General features: G+C 42.3%; 1 long non-coding RNA gene across 1 annotated transcript; it reads right to left on the bottom strand.

The window, feature by feature from the left end:
- Positions 1-4,493: 4,493 nt before the first annotated feature.
- On the bottom strand, positions 4,494-5,410 carry LOC135548669 (uncharacterized). The gene is made up of 3 exons (XR_010456876.1): positions 5,385-5,410; positions 4,660-4,704; positions 4,494-4,548 (listed from the first exon to the last, which is right to left on the bottom strand). It is a non-coding gene; the product is annotated as an uncharacterized LOC135548669 (long non-coding RNA).
- Positions 5,411-14,187: the final 8,777 nt, after the last annotated feature.

Below are 14,187 nucleotides of genomic sequence, written 5' to 3' on the forward strand. Positions count from 1 at the left end.
CTAAACAGACACAACAGTACAGTACATCACTCAATGCATTACTGACTGTCATGATTCATGCTTTATTCCTTTCAATCTATCATTGGAAAATAGAAAAAGACAAGAGCTTTGAACTCACTTGCACTCCATTTTCTCCAACCTGCCCCGTTACTCCATCTATCCCAGGAGTGCCCTGGATACAGTAGATAAAATACGTTATCAGACTCAAGAGTGACTATACATGTATTGATAATACATGTTCATATCTGTCATGTTCATTAAAATATTTAATCAACACAATATATAATAATACAAAAATAATATAATATACTAATATAATACCAATATACAGATAGGCCTCTGATGACATTTTTTAAAATTGGAATTAAACAATGAGAAAGATGAAAAGTACCACACTCACTGGAAACCCGGTGGGTCCGACTAGCACCTGAGGCCCCAGAGGCCCCTGGCTTCCTGGGGGGCCTGGCTTTCCTGTCTTGCCCTCTGGCCCTGGTAGGCCTGGAGGACCCTAAAACCAGGTACATAGTGGTTAAAGCGTTGGGCCAGTAAACAAAATGTCACTGATTTGAATACCAGTGCCCTTGAGCAAGGCACTTAACCTTAATTTGCTCCAGGGCTGCCCCTGTAAAAAACACATTGCATTGCACCTATCCGATGTATGTAACAATAAAAACATGTCTTTTTTATTATCTTCTGATTCAACCAGAAGACAAATATGGACCATAGTACATTCACATCAGCCAACCATGGACCTCATAACTTAATTTGTCTCTAGAAAACAAAATGACCAAATCATCAAAGTGCCATCTAACCAAACAAGAGGACAAGGACATGATTTAAAAGTGCTACTCACTGGTGACCCCTGTATGCCATTGAGTCCATTGTCTCCTTGACGACCCTGAGGTGGATAAACCAGAAAAACATCATGGCAGAGTCAGGCTGTAACCCCAGGGGGAAACCTCATCCAGTGTGTCTAAAGCTAGTCTGTATTAGTCAAATGGTCTTAAAGAGTGAGCTTCGTTACCTGAGGTCCAGCCGGCCCTCTCTCTCCATGAGATCCCTTTAACCCCTATAGGACAGATCAAAAACATCAACGTGGTAATAAAAGGTATCAATGTGTAATATTTCCACCAATATTAGTTTAACACTATTCTTTCCATAATGTGAGTGTTAGTACAGTGTACTCACTGATGGTCCACTCTTTCCAAGGATACCAGCGGGACCTCTCACACCAGGTTCCCCCTGAGGTTAGACAGACAGACAGGTGGCATTCAATGAAATCAACAACTATACTAACACTAACATGTGGTAGAACTGTATGGGGTATTTTCTTACCCTCTCTCCAAAATGACCAGGTCTCCCAGTTAAACCCACTGCTCCTGGGTAGCCCTGTACAAGGAATGGGTTTCCACAGTTACGGTTACAGTTGGTTGTTCCACACAAAGTTGGTTGTTGGCAGTAGTAGGTACCACTGCACTAAGATGATAATAATTGGTTTAAACATCTATCTTTTACACTTTTCTTAGAAAAAAGAACAGATTACAGTAACACCTACAGAGCATGAACTCTCACAGTGGGATTATAAAAATACTTTTCTAAACACATTAAGATAAATTAAATGTAGACTGGTTATGGCCACTAGCCCACTCTAACACCTTGTTGGGGTTGGACAGGCAACACTTACATACATGCCCACTGGCCCCTGGCGACCCTCCACTCCATCTTTCCCTGTGAAGCCCTAGAGAACAGAGAGACTCATTAACGAGAAATGTCGGTAATATTTCGGTTTGAGACAGAGGCTCTTGGCCTACAGTACTCACCCTATCACCAGGTGGCCCAGGACTGACGTCTTGTCCAGACTTTCCTGGAGGACCCTGTTGAAATCATGAAATAGATATAAACATAAAGGGTAAGAATGGGTAGGTTGAGGAGGGTGACAGAATGTGCAGGTCCAGCAATGATATGTGAGCGACATTTATTGTTGGACATACCTGAGCACCTGGGGGACCTGCTCGTCCTGGTGCTCCCCCCAGACCTGAAAATCCCTGGATTTATGACAGAGAGGTTAAACACACATTGACTCGTGAATATACGACCATGTACTGTAGCAACAAATGTATACCCTAATTCAATGTGCCCTACCAGCATCACGTATCAAGACTTTACAAAGCAGTGTTGAGGACCTCAGATCATCCCTGGCTGTGCCATGCTGAATGTGTCTTACAAAGACACTGACTGAGCCTACAAACCCCTGGGGATGATCAGGGCCTTGTAAACCTCTTTACTGGTACACTATCTAGTCTTATCTGTCTGACATTTAGATGCTCATATAAACAGGAGAGCTGGGACAGCAATAGCCACCACAGGCCCACAGGCAAGCTGTTATATCTGTGTCTAAGGAGGATCATCTGAAAAACAACCAATCACGCCTCTCTTTATTGCTATGGCTTATGAGAGTTCAGCAATGATTGAGCCATTTGTGTTTCTTTTCTTTTTACTGTTGACTTTTACTTGTTTAGAGCTGATTGGTTAAAGGGGTTTGACTCACTCTGTGTCCTTTAGTTCCAGGAATACCAGCAGAACCAAGCTCACCCTACAATCACACACAACAACACAAACATTGCACATATTGTTTTTATCATGCCATACATTTATTTTCTGTACAGATGTAGGATCTTCTATCTATCTATCTATCTATCTATCTATCTATCTATCTATCTATCTATCTATCTATCTATCTATCTATCTATCTATCTATCTATCTATCTATCTATCTATCTATCTATCTATCTATCTATCTATCTATCTATCTATCTATCTATCTATCTATCTATCTATCTATCTGTACACAGAACTTATCCTGAAACCTACTTATCAATAATGATTGAAACCGCTGGGTTAGTACCTGTTCAAGGAACTGCATTGACAATGCACAGTAGAAAATAAGGAGTCAGTAGAAAATTCTAATAAGTGATATTTAAAAAATTAAAAGTTATAAAATGGGAACCTGTGTACCAGGCTTTCCTTCTGCACCCTCAGTCCCAATGAGGCCTCTAAAACCCTGCAACATAACACACAGACATAGACACAAACACATCTGGCATACATACCACACAACAAGGACAGCTGATTGTTACTATAGCTACATTATCCATCAAGGATTGTCTGTCAAGTAATACTCATATGATAATGAATACTGTTCTCTTACCAGGATTCCAGGTATACCAAAAAGACCAGGCTGTCCAGTACGACCCTGGAAATAGAAGATATCAGAGGGAGAATGTGATTATTCCCCCAGTCCCAACAACATCTTCCAGCAGAGGGTATAGTAATGTATCTACAAAGATGATCTATTACAGCAGTGTCTCCAAACTCCAGTCCTCCAGTACCCCACATTTCTGTTGTAGCCCCGAACAAGCATACCTCATTCAACTTGTCAACTAATCATTGAGCCCTCAATGAGTAGAATCAGGTGACTTTATCAGGGGCTACAACTAAAATGATTACTATTGGGGGTACTCGAGGACTGGAGTTGGGAAACACTGTATTTGAGGAGACAGTTACCCTGGGTCCTTTAGGTCCTGATTTCCCATTATGGCCTGGAGTTCCCCTGTGGCCCTTAGGTGGAAACAAAGAGAGACATTCAAAATTAAGATTTTGAGTCTGTATTATGGCATGTGATACAAGAATATGGCATGACATAACTCTTGTCAGTATTATATTGTATTGTATTGAAACTCAGGTTATAATACTTTGACATCTTTGGGAAGCTGGCCATTCAATATTGGCTCATTGAATGCAGCTGCATGTAGACTAGAACAAAGAAGAGGTCTAACAGAAGAGCTCTAGTTGTTCCCTCAGGACATGAAGTTCCCTCAGGAAAAATAAAGTAATTCTAAGTCTACGTCTAGTTTGTTGTAATCACTCCACCAGACAGTGATAAACTCTGCTGACCTTTGACCCCTCCTTTCCAACCACTCCCTGGAGGCCGACCTCTCCGTCTTCACCCTGCATGGGAGAGAAAGGAATCAGAGCCCTCTCATCAAAGGTTCAAATGAGCCGTGCCATTTCATAAACACAAACTACAGGTATCCAACATAATCCTTCAAACATTTTACATGAATCATGTATCAGTATGTAACAGCAGAAGAGGTACAGTAGGAAGATGAGGAGTGTTATTAATGTATGTTACAGTAATAAAGGCTGTGAATAGCAAGTGTCATCCTGATGTTTACCGGAATGCCTTGGGGGCCAGCTTGATCTCTGACACCAGGAAGGCCTGAGAGGCCACTCTGACCCCTCCCACCCTGACGGCCTAGGATCCCTGATGCACCAACAGAACCCTGAGGAAAAAAATACTAATGGTATCAAAACACCATATAATATGAAGGTTTTCACAACCATTTTTATTTTAAAGAGATCTTCATGAACATGGCCTTTGTGATAGTCATGATTCTTGTACTACTGCATCCAAACCCATAATCAAGTCTCTACCCTGTCTCCTTTGGGTCCAGCATCTCCTTTGTCTCCATCTAGTCCTCTGAAGCCCTATAGGAAAAGTCAGATCTGCTCAGATAGGATTCATAGAATAGAGCCTCACTCCTCTCTAAAGATGTCACTCCTGTTTAATAAACAAGAGAATAATTATATACATCTTACTGTGCCACCTGGAGCCCCGTTCAGACCTGGAATTCCAGCAGTCCCCTAAAAGACAGACAGATACTTCATCAGAGAGAGGAGAGGAGGTAGAGAGACAGTGACGTGGATTTGTTTAACTCATAAAGTCACACAGATGCTTTAGATTCTCTACACTACAGTGTATCCCAGGGTATCTAGCGAGATCGGATGTCAGGCCCATTGTTTGGTGAAATTAAGTGACCCTTTTACTATATACTATGTTAAGAGTAAATATAGGTATGCCCTCATCCCAATAAGGAAACCCTGTAAAACAGATTGCCATATCCAAAATATGTTTTCCATTTCTGTTGTTTTAAAGCTTGAACTAAAACCAGGAGCTAAAACATGCGAGTGAAATACCAGCTGGCAGAGTTGTAAAATGAGTGAGAAGTCAACTCATATGTTTCTGTATAAAAGCCAGAGTCAGCTCTGAGATGCAAGACACATGGAGATTTGTGATTTTAAAGAACTTTATTGCTGCAGTGAGGCCATAAGTCAAACAACAAAGCTGGCGAATAAACCTTTTTTATTCTGATGACCCAGTTTTAAAACAGCTTTTAGAATCAGTTTTCACAATAGTCTATGTTGGCATGTTGATTATGCCATGCAGAATGCTGTTTATGTTTTATTCCAAAACCTGTTTGCAGCCACATGTCTATCCAAATAAAAATGTAGAGTAATGTGCAGCTCATCCACAAAGAACTCACCACGGGCCCTTCAAGGCCTGGTAAACCCTTCATGCCCATTGGCCCGACTTCACCCTTTAGAGAATCAGAAATAGACAAACATAATCAAATAGACTAAACCAACTCCTACCAGGTGCCATCAGCAAGTGTCTAGGGGATAGAGGCAGGGGTTGATTTATGACTGGGCCTATGTGGGTTTTGACAAGAGATGAATTTTATTAAACAGAAGATGAACGCGACTAAACTTACTATGTCACCCTTTTGACCTGGAAGACCATACATCCCTGGATGTCCCTGACAACAAAATAAATGAGAACATTCAATACTGTTTCAGCAAAATAAAATGTTGACGTATGATGAGGCTATATGCAAGTAGACCAGTTGTATGCATACACATTGTGTATGTCAGAGCCTGTTTATTAATAGGTCATAAAGTACATCTAAGTCATCATACAGTATGATTGCAATAATGAACAATATGATTATACGGCCTCATGGTTATGAATCACATGGTTATGAGGCCATCTGGATATGGCTAATATTTCACTAGACTGAGACTAGCCAGGAGATGGATATTTAAAAAGTAGGTTTTCACATCTACACCACTGTCTTACTAGGCTTCAGGGAGAGCCCCATTGTCTGCTCTGCTTGCCAGGAGCCAGCGTTTGGTGTGCAGGAGCAGTCATTAGGACTAGACCATGCCAAAGACTAAACAGGTAGCCCCAAACTCAACTGGACATTTACTGAGAGAATACCAGGAAAACAAGTCATCTCCTAGATCTACTGTAGCTGGCAAGAACATTGAGATTTCCACCAGTGCTATTATTGTATGAACTGAAAATGAGTATCTATAATCATATAATTTCACCAATTTTGCTGCCACAGTATATCAAAATGCATAAGGATCAAGTGAATATTATAACCACAGAGCCTGTGTATTTGCTGTGCAAATTAGCTGGCATGTCTTACTTGCAGTGGCGGACTGGCCATCTGGAATTTCGGGCAAATGACAGATGGGCTGGTCCATTTTTAGTAGACCTGGGATTTGCCAGGGACCTCATAATATGATAATATCACGATACTTAGGTGCCGATACAATATGTATTGCGAAAAATATGTTGGCTCACTATTTATACTGAACAAAAATATAAACGCAACATGCAACCAATTTCTGTTTTTACTGAGTCATAGTTCATATAAGGAAATCAGTCAATTTAAATAAATACATTTGTCCCTAATCTATGGATTTTACATGACTGGGAATACAAATGTGCATCTGTTGGTCCCAGATACCTTTAAAAAAAGGTAGGGGCATGGATCAGAAAACCAGTCAGTATCTGGTGTGACCACCATTTGCCACATGCAGTGTGACAGTTCTCCCTCACATAGAGTTGATCAGGCTGTTGATTGTGGCCTGTGGAATGTTGTCCCACACCTCTTCAATGGCTGTACAAAGTTGCTGGATATTGGTGGGAACTGGAACACGCTGTCATACACGTCGATCCAGAGCATCTCAAATATGCTCAAGGTGTGACATTGGAAGAACGGGTACATTTTCAGCTTCTAGGAATTGTGTACAGACCCTTGTGACATGGGGCCATGCATTATCATGCTGAAACATGAGATGACGGGGGATAAATGGCACAACAATGGGCCTCAGAATCTTGTCACGGTATCTCTGTGCACTCAAACTACAATTGATAAGGGGCAATTGTGAGGCCTCCCGGGTGACGCAGTGCTAGCTGTGCTGAGACTCTGGGTCGAGCCCAGGCTCTGGCCGCGACCGGGAGGTCCATGGGGCGACGCACAATTGGCCTAACGTCTTCCGTGTTAGGGAGGGTTTGGCGAGTAGGGATATCCTTGTCTCATTGCGCACTAGCGACTCCTGTGGCAGGCCGGGCGCAGTGCATGCTGACCAGGTCGCCAGGTGTACGGTGTTTCCTCCGACACATTGGTGCGGCTTGCTTCCGGTTTGGATGCGTGCTGTGTTAAGAAGCAGTGTGGCTTGGTTGGGTTGTATTTTGGAGGACGCATGGCTTTCGACCTTCGTCTCTCCTGAGCCCGTTGTAGCGATGAGACAAGATAGTAACTACTAACAATTGGTAACCACGAAATTGGGGAGAAAAAGAGGGTAAAATTCAGAAAAAAAAGAGGAGAAAAAAAAGTGCAGTCGTGTTCATTGTCCATAGCTTATGCCCATACCATAACCCCACCGCCACCATGGGGCACTCTTTTCACAATGTTGACATCAGCAAACCGCTCTCCCACGCGATGCCATACGTGTGGTCTGCAGTTGTGTGGCTGGTTGGACATACTGCCAAATTCTCTAAAACTACGTTGGAGGCGGATTATGGTAGAGAAATTAACATTCAATTCTCTGGCAGCAACAGCTCTGGTGGACATTCCTGCAGTAAGCATGCCATTGCATGCTCCCTCAAAACTGGAGACATCTGTAGCATTGTGTTGTGATATAATATTCCACACCTGTCAGGTGGATGGAATATCTTGGCAAAGGAGAAATGCTCACTAACAGGGATGCAAACACGTGTGCACAAACTTTGAGAGAAATAATTTTTTTGTGTGTGGAAAATGTCTGGGATCTTTTATTTCAGCTCATGAAACATGGGACCAACACTTTACTTGTTGAGTTTATATTTGTGTTCAGTGCGAAAAGACAATGGAGAACAAGCTTTTGAAATACTGTAATTTTGGCGAAGGTACAGCCGACTGGCGCTAGCTAATGCTACCTACAGAAGCAAATATATATACATTTTTTTTTTTTTTTTTTTTTTTTACAAATTTATACTTGGAGTCAAATATCAATATAATATCGTCAACAAATAATATTGTGATATTTTCATTTTATCACAAATGTTTATCCTCGTGGGCCTTTATAACTAGTTTTATTTTTGCGCAAAATTATCTTTATCTGTCTAATAATGTGGGCCTCAAGGACTAAAATTGTCTGGTGTGGGGGCCAATCCTCCCCTGCTTACTTGGATTCCTCGAAGTGCAGGAGAGCCTCTCTGTCCTGACAATCCTATGGGACCCTATGAGAAAAACAATACACAGAAGAATGACAGTTCAGTTTGAACAAATATCTGAAAGAAAAAAGGAAGTCTCGATGACAGGAATATAACAAAGACACATACTGGAGGCCCTTTACGGCCAACTGGTCCATCTGGCCCTGCTTCTCCCTGTGAGGAACACAGCAGAAGGACAAACCCGTACACAGGATGACTGTTACTGTACATGGCTGTTTTTAATTAATTGTCAAATAAAATGAAATACCATGCAGTCTATGTCAATCAAAGTTGTTGTGAGCACTGCGCTCAGGTGCGTCGACCAAAATGCAATAGAATTCCAAAATTGTGTAGCTGGTCCGCACTCTCCTGTTACCAGACATTTTATGGAAGTGGGCCATAGAACTGACAGTGTATTGGTATAGAAAAGGTTTGGGCTACACGTAGAGTTGGCAATATTGAAAGAACTTTCCTGCAGAGAAAGTCCTTTTGGATTTTGACATTACGCACACTATACCCAGATGGACTTAATGTGGAGTTGGATTTGGTGCCTTTTTTGTGACTAGGCTGCTTGTTGCAGCGGTGTTCTGAACCTAGCTTCTAATGTTAATTCCTATTTTCCTGTAACTATTTATAGACATTGTTTTTCCAATGCATTAAAGAAAGTTACTTGTTTCAATATTAGATTATGTATTGTATATTGAGATGCCTTACTGAGGGGCGGCAGGTAGCCTAGTGGTTAGAGCGTTGGACTAGTAATTGAGAGGTTGCAAGTTTGAATCCCTCAGCTGACAAGGTAAAAATCTGTTGTTCTGCCCCTGAATAAGGCTGTCATTGAAAATAAGAATTTGAGCTTAACAGACTTGACTGGTAAAATAAAAAATGTGTGTCTGTTCCAGGAGAGCACACATGAATGCACCTGTTGCTCATTACCTTTAATGAGCTCACACTAAAGAATCTCACCTTAGGAGGATGACACTGTTGAAGGCTTAGGCCAAAATGTTTGTCGATCTACCCACTCCTGAATTAAATAGAAACCTTGAATCTCCATTTTGAGTGCAGACCAGCTACACAATTCTGGTCTGTGCCAATCAATCATCAATCCACTGCCCACTGTGCATTGGTAAATACAGTATACTGACCCTTGAGCCGTTCACCCCCTGTGCTCCAATCATACCAGTAACACCTGGAGCCCCCTGTTTGGGCACATACAGTACATTGGTGAATATGCAAACACAAAAAACAACGTCCATTGTTTTCCTGTGCAAGTGGTACATCTGCACTGATTAGTAACCATAAGAGCTTGCATGATACTCCTACACTCACCATTGGCCCAAATGGACCTTGGGCGCCATCATACCCAGAATCACCCTGAAAAACAGAAGAGATAGGGACACCTGCACCAGTTGTTTTTTGTTCAGAGCAACAACAAACATGTGTGCTGTTGAGGGTACTGGAGAACTGGAGTTGGAAACCACTGATCTAGAACACCCCACCATCAAATAGTGTTGCTGCATGGATTGTAACACAGTTGTGTCCCATTATGATTATTGATTGTTATTCAAAGTCTTACCTGAGGCCCAAGTGACCCTGAAAACCCTTGGACTCCTCTTTTACCAACCGGCCCCTGAAATTAAAACAGTTATTGTATGATGCACAAGCTTAATAAACCACATCTGTATTACTCACAGTACAGTCAAAACATCAGCACTTATCAGCATTTGAGAGCTGAATTAGGGCCAGAGGATAAAAGTGTTCTACTCACAAGTGGGCCAACAGAACCTGGTTCCCCTGGCTCTCCTTTAGAACCCTGGAGAACATAGCAAGGAATATGTCTACACTTAGGGAAAACTACATTAATAAGCATAGACTACAGATGATCATGATCGTGAAAAGTGAATTCATATATTTAATATAATATATACAAATATTCTAAGTGTGCCTTTGATAGTGAAAGTTAAAAAAAAAATACAAGCATGTTCCAAACAGGCTTGGATGAGTTGAAAAGAAACCAGGTCTGGTGTTGAGCAAAGCAGCCATTGATGTTTCCATCCACTAGAGAGCAGTGCAATAACACTTTGTGGTCATGTGCAGAACAACATCAGCCTACTTCCACTTTGAGAATAAAAAAGGTTTAAAGAGTAGCAATTTTGATATTTAAAAAGTTACCTTCTCTCCAGTCTTCCCTCTGTCTCCACATGGACCTGTCTTGCCAGTGAAACCCTGTAGTTCAGTGAGGAGAGAGACACATGAGACGTGCCAGTGATGTTACTATAAACCAGGGCTCTCCAGACCTTTTCCTGGAGAGCTACCGTCCTGTAGGTTTTCTCTGCAACCCTGATCTAGAACACCTAGTCCTAATAATTATCTGGTTGATAAACTGAACCAGTTTAGTTACAACTCGGTTTGGAGTGAAAACCTACAAGAGGCCAGCTCTCCAGGAACAGGGTTGGAGACCCCTGCTATAAACCAACATCTATAACCATGGGGTTTGTGGTGTCCCCTAGTGCCACCAGCTGGTGACTGGTGGCATGTTTGGGATCCAGGCAGCTTCACACACAAATGTGGAATCGGTCATCATCATAAAAGGGGAATAGATCACAGTAACTAACAGACTCTAGATGATGACTGCTTATTACTAGAGCCTGTCTGATGGTTTTCCAGGTTCTGTGGTCAGGAAAAGCTCCTGGACCTACAGTCATGCTGGTTGTTTCCACTGACTGGGTATAGTGTATGAACTGTGAGATCTGACCATAGGCACAGTTTGGAGAAGGGTGCTTGTTTGCTGCACTAATCTGGCATTTTGCCATACAGACATGTAGTGTACCTTACACTGGTATTCTCACCTCATCTCCTCTCTCCCCTGGAGGAGCATTCTCTCCCTTATAGCCTGTAGGACCCTGAAATAGAAACCACCGCCATGCCATTACAGTCATAGATGTCCATACTTTCTTTCTTGTTTCATTCTAATCAAATCTTGTATCGTATGAGTTGATTTTACTCAGTTAAAATGTATAGATTGACTGTAAATAATGTATCATGTGAATGTCTTTGGTGTTACCTGAAGCCCAGGCAATCCCGGTGGCCCTGGCTGTCCATCCAGGCCATGCTGACCATCTCTGCCCCAGGTCCCTCCTCGACCTGACACACCCTTCGGCCCAGGGTAACCCTGGCACAGACATAACACCAGGCATGATTCATACATTTAGCTGCTTAGAACAAAACCTCAGAGAAGACTAGGAGATCTCAGATGGTAGACAATACTGAGCCTTGAATGTGCATTAACCACTAGGAGAACATTTGTATAACAAGTTGCTAGTTGTATTGTTAAGATTACCATGTCTCCCCTGTGTCCTGGCATTCGTCTGTGTCCAGGATCTCCAGGAATGCCCTGCAGAAAAAAATAAAAACAGGTTTTATTGTCACATACACCGGATAGGTACAGTGAAACATCGACAGATTTTTCTCCCTGGCTCAGGTATTCGAACCAGCAACCTTTCAGTTATTAGCCCAACGTCACCTACACTTACATGAATGTCTTTGCATTGATAAATTCATGCAAGGGCATATGACCATAGTTTATTTATGATTAGTGTACAGTAAATGGATATATCACTCACTGGTAGGCCAGGTTTGCCCATTTCCCCTATCGGTCCAGTAGGTCCCTGTTTTGTCTGAGGATTTAATAGGAAGAGGTCCATCAGTAACACACTCAGGCACACACAGCATCTTTGACCCACTGTAGTGCAGTTGGCACACATCACTGAGTTGTGATACTTACAGGCCAGCCTGCACGCAACAAATGGAAGAAGGATGATCGCTGGAAAAAACAAGCAGAGGTCATTGGCATAATATAGGACGGAGAGTAGTTACATCATGGGAACGAAACCTGTCTTACGACAATAGCACAACTTCCCCATGTCTAGCTATCAACAGCGTGTTAAAACTACATTGTAATGCAGACTCTGCTGTCCTGTATATAATGGCAGGAACAGTAATGTAGTTATTTTTTTACGGAGAACAGATGTGTTAAGCTCCAAGGTAGATTTGGGCTCATACAAGCTCTACTGCAACCCGATTACATTATATGGAATAAGTGCCAGCTACTTCACCCAGATACTGCTGAGAGGGAAATACGCAACTGTTTGCTCAAGGTCAAATCTCAACCATAATTTATTGTAACACTTAAGGTCATTACATTGAGATGCAGCCAAATGAAATAAGGGCAAAGTGTTGAGAGCCCCATGCAGTCTCTCTGCCTGCTAGATGGTAGATTAGGGATGTGGCATTGGCACAGAGCATGCTGTCACTGTACGCTGTGGGCTGGGGAAGTTGGAGGCAACTGACTCCCACAGAATTACACATAGGGCCGCTGGTTATATGAAACCACCTTAGCTGCCACCGCTTGGGTAGTGTTTGTCTTGGCCCAGAGCTCCGGTTCAGGTTCTGCTCCCCAGGGCAGAAGGCTTGCCTTGCATGCCCAGTTAAGGTGAAGCTCAGAAAGGATGAGAGGCCTGGACCTCCCCTAAACCTGGGTCTCCACAGACTGGCCTAGCTAAACTGAGGGTGAGTGGGGGGTTAATAGGCTGTCAGAGCCCCCAGTGTGCTCCCAGCTGCCAGCAACACTGTAGACCATTCACACAGCTCAGGGCCTTTAATCACTGGAGAGAGAGGGGGAATCCAGAGCAGATGGGCTGACCGTTGCATCCTACTGGCCGTTTCAGTTACAATACTCCCTCCGCTGACACATCAAGCCTCATTACTGTAGTTAGCTACATCAGAGTGTTCCTGATGGAGCTGGAGACCTGCTTCAGTCTCATTCAGCTGTGGCCATCCAAACAGGCTTTAAGGCTGTAGCTAGAAAAGACTGGGGGAAAGGACTAAACAAGCCAGCCCTGAAATGGAAGCAGGTTTTACCCCCAAAGGATCACAGAGGGCCTTGAGTCTATAAAAACCTGCCGAGGTTTACATTTTCATTACATATGGAAAAATATGCCCTTGCCTAATCTAATCACACATCAAGATGTTTATGTGGGAGATAAACACGACTCAAGAAAGTAAAGTTTGAATACAACGTATCCATTTGAATATGAGATACAGGTGGCTCTTGTGTATAAAATCCATACTAGTCTTGTGTATGTGTGTATGATTATAAGATGCAACTTTTATGCTGTGTCACAAATTCATTGATCCTTAAAATATACTTCCAGTAACTTATCTTCCACGTTGATGCACTTACAAAATTGCAGCAATCAACTTAATTCCAGAAACAAAGCATTGAATTATTTGATGTAAATAATGTAATCAAACTGAACCTTTGCGACTAAATATTGTATAGAAGATGTCAAATCTGGAGTGATAAATGTTGTAGGGAAAAGACACAGAGCAAACATACCATCACCCACAAAAGCATTTCACTGTCAAATCCACACTATTCAAACACTGAAAACCAAATGTTTATCAAAATAAAAATGATTTGGTTTATTTGTGTGATCACGCTCTCTGTAGCCGATGTGAGCAAGACCTTTAAACAGGTCAACATTCACAAAGCCACAGGGTCAGATGGATTACCAGGATGTGTACTCAAAGCATGCGTTGACCAACTGGCAAGTGTATTCACTGACATTTTCAACCTCTCCCTGGCCGAGTCTGTAATTTCAAACAGACCACCATAGTCCCTAAACCCAAGAAAGCGAAAGTAACCTGCCTAAATGATTACCGCCCCGTGGTACTCAAGTCTGTAGCCATGAAGTGCTTTGAAAGGCTTTTCATGACTCACATCAACACCATCATCCTAGAAA

Source organism: Oncorhynchus masou, chromosome 1 (assembly GCF_036934945.1).
Source record: "Oncorhynchus masou masou isolate Uvic2021 chromosome 1, UVic_Omas_1.1, whole genome shotgun sequence".
NCBI lineage: Eukaryota > Metazoa > Chordata > Actinopteri > Salmoniformes > Salmonidae > Oncorhynchus > Oncorhynchus masou.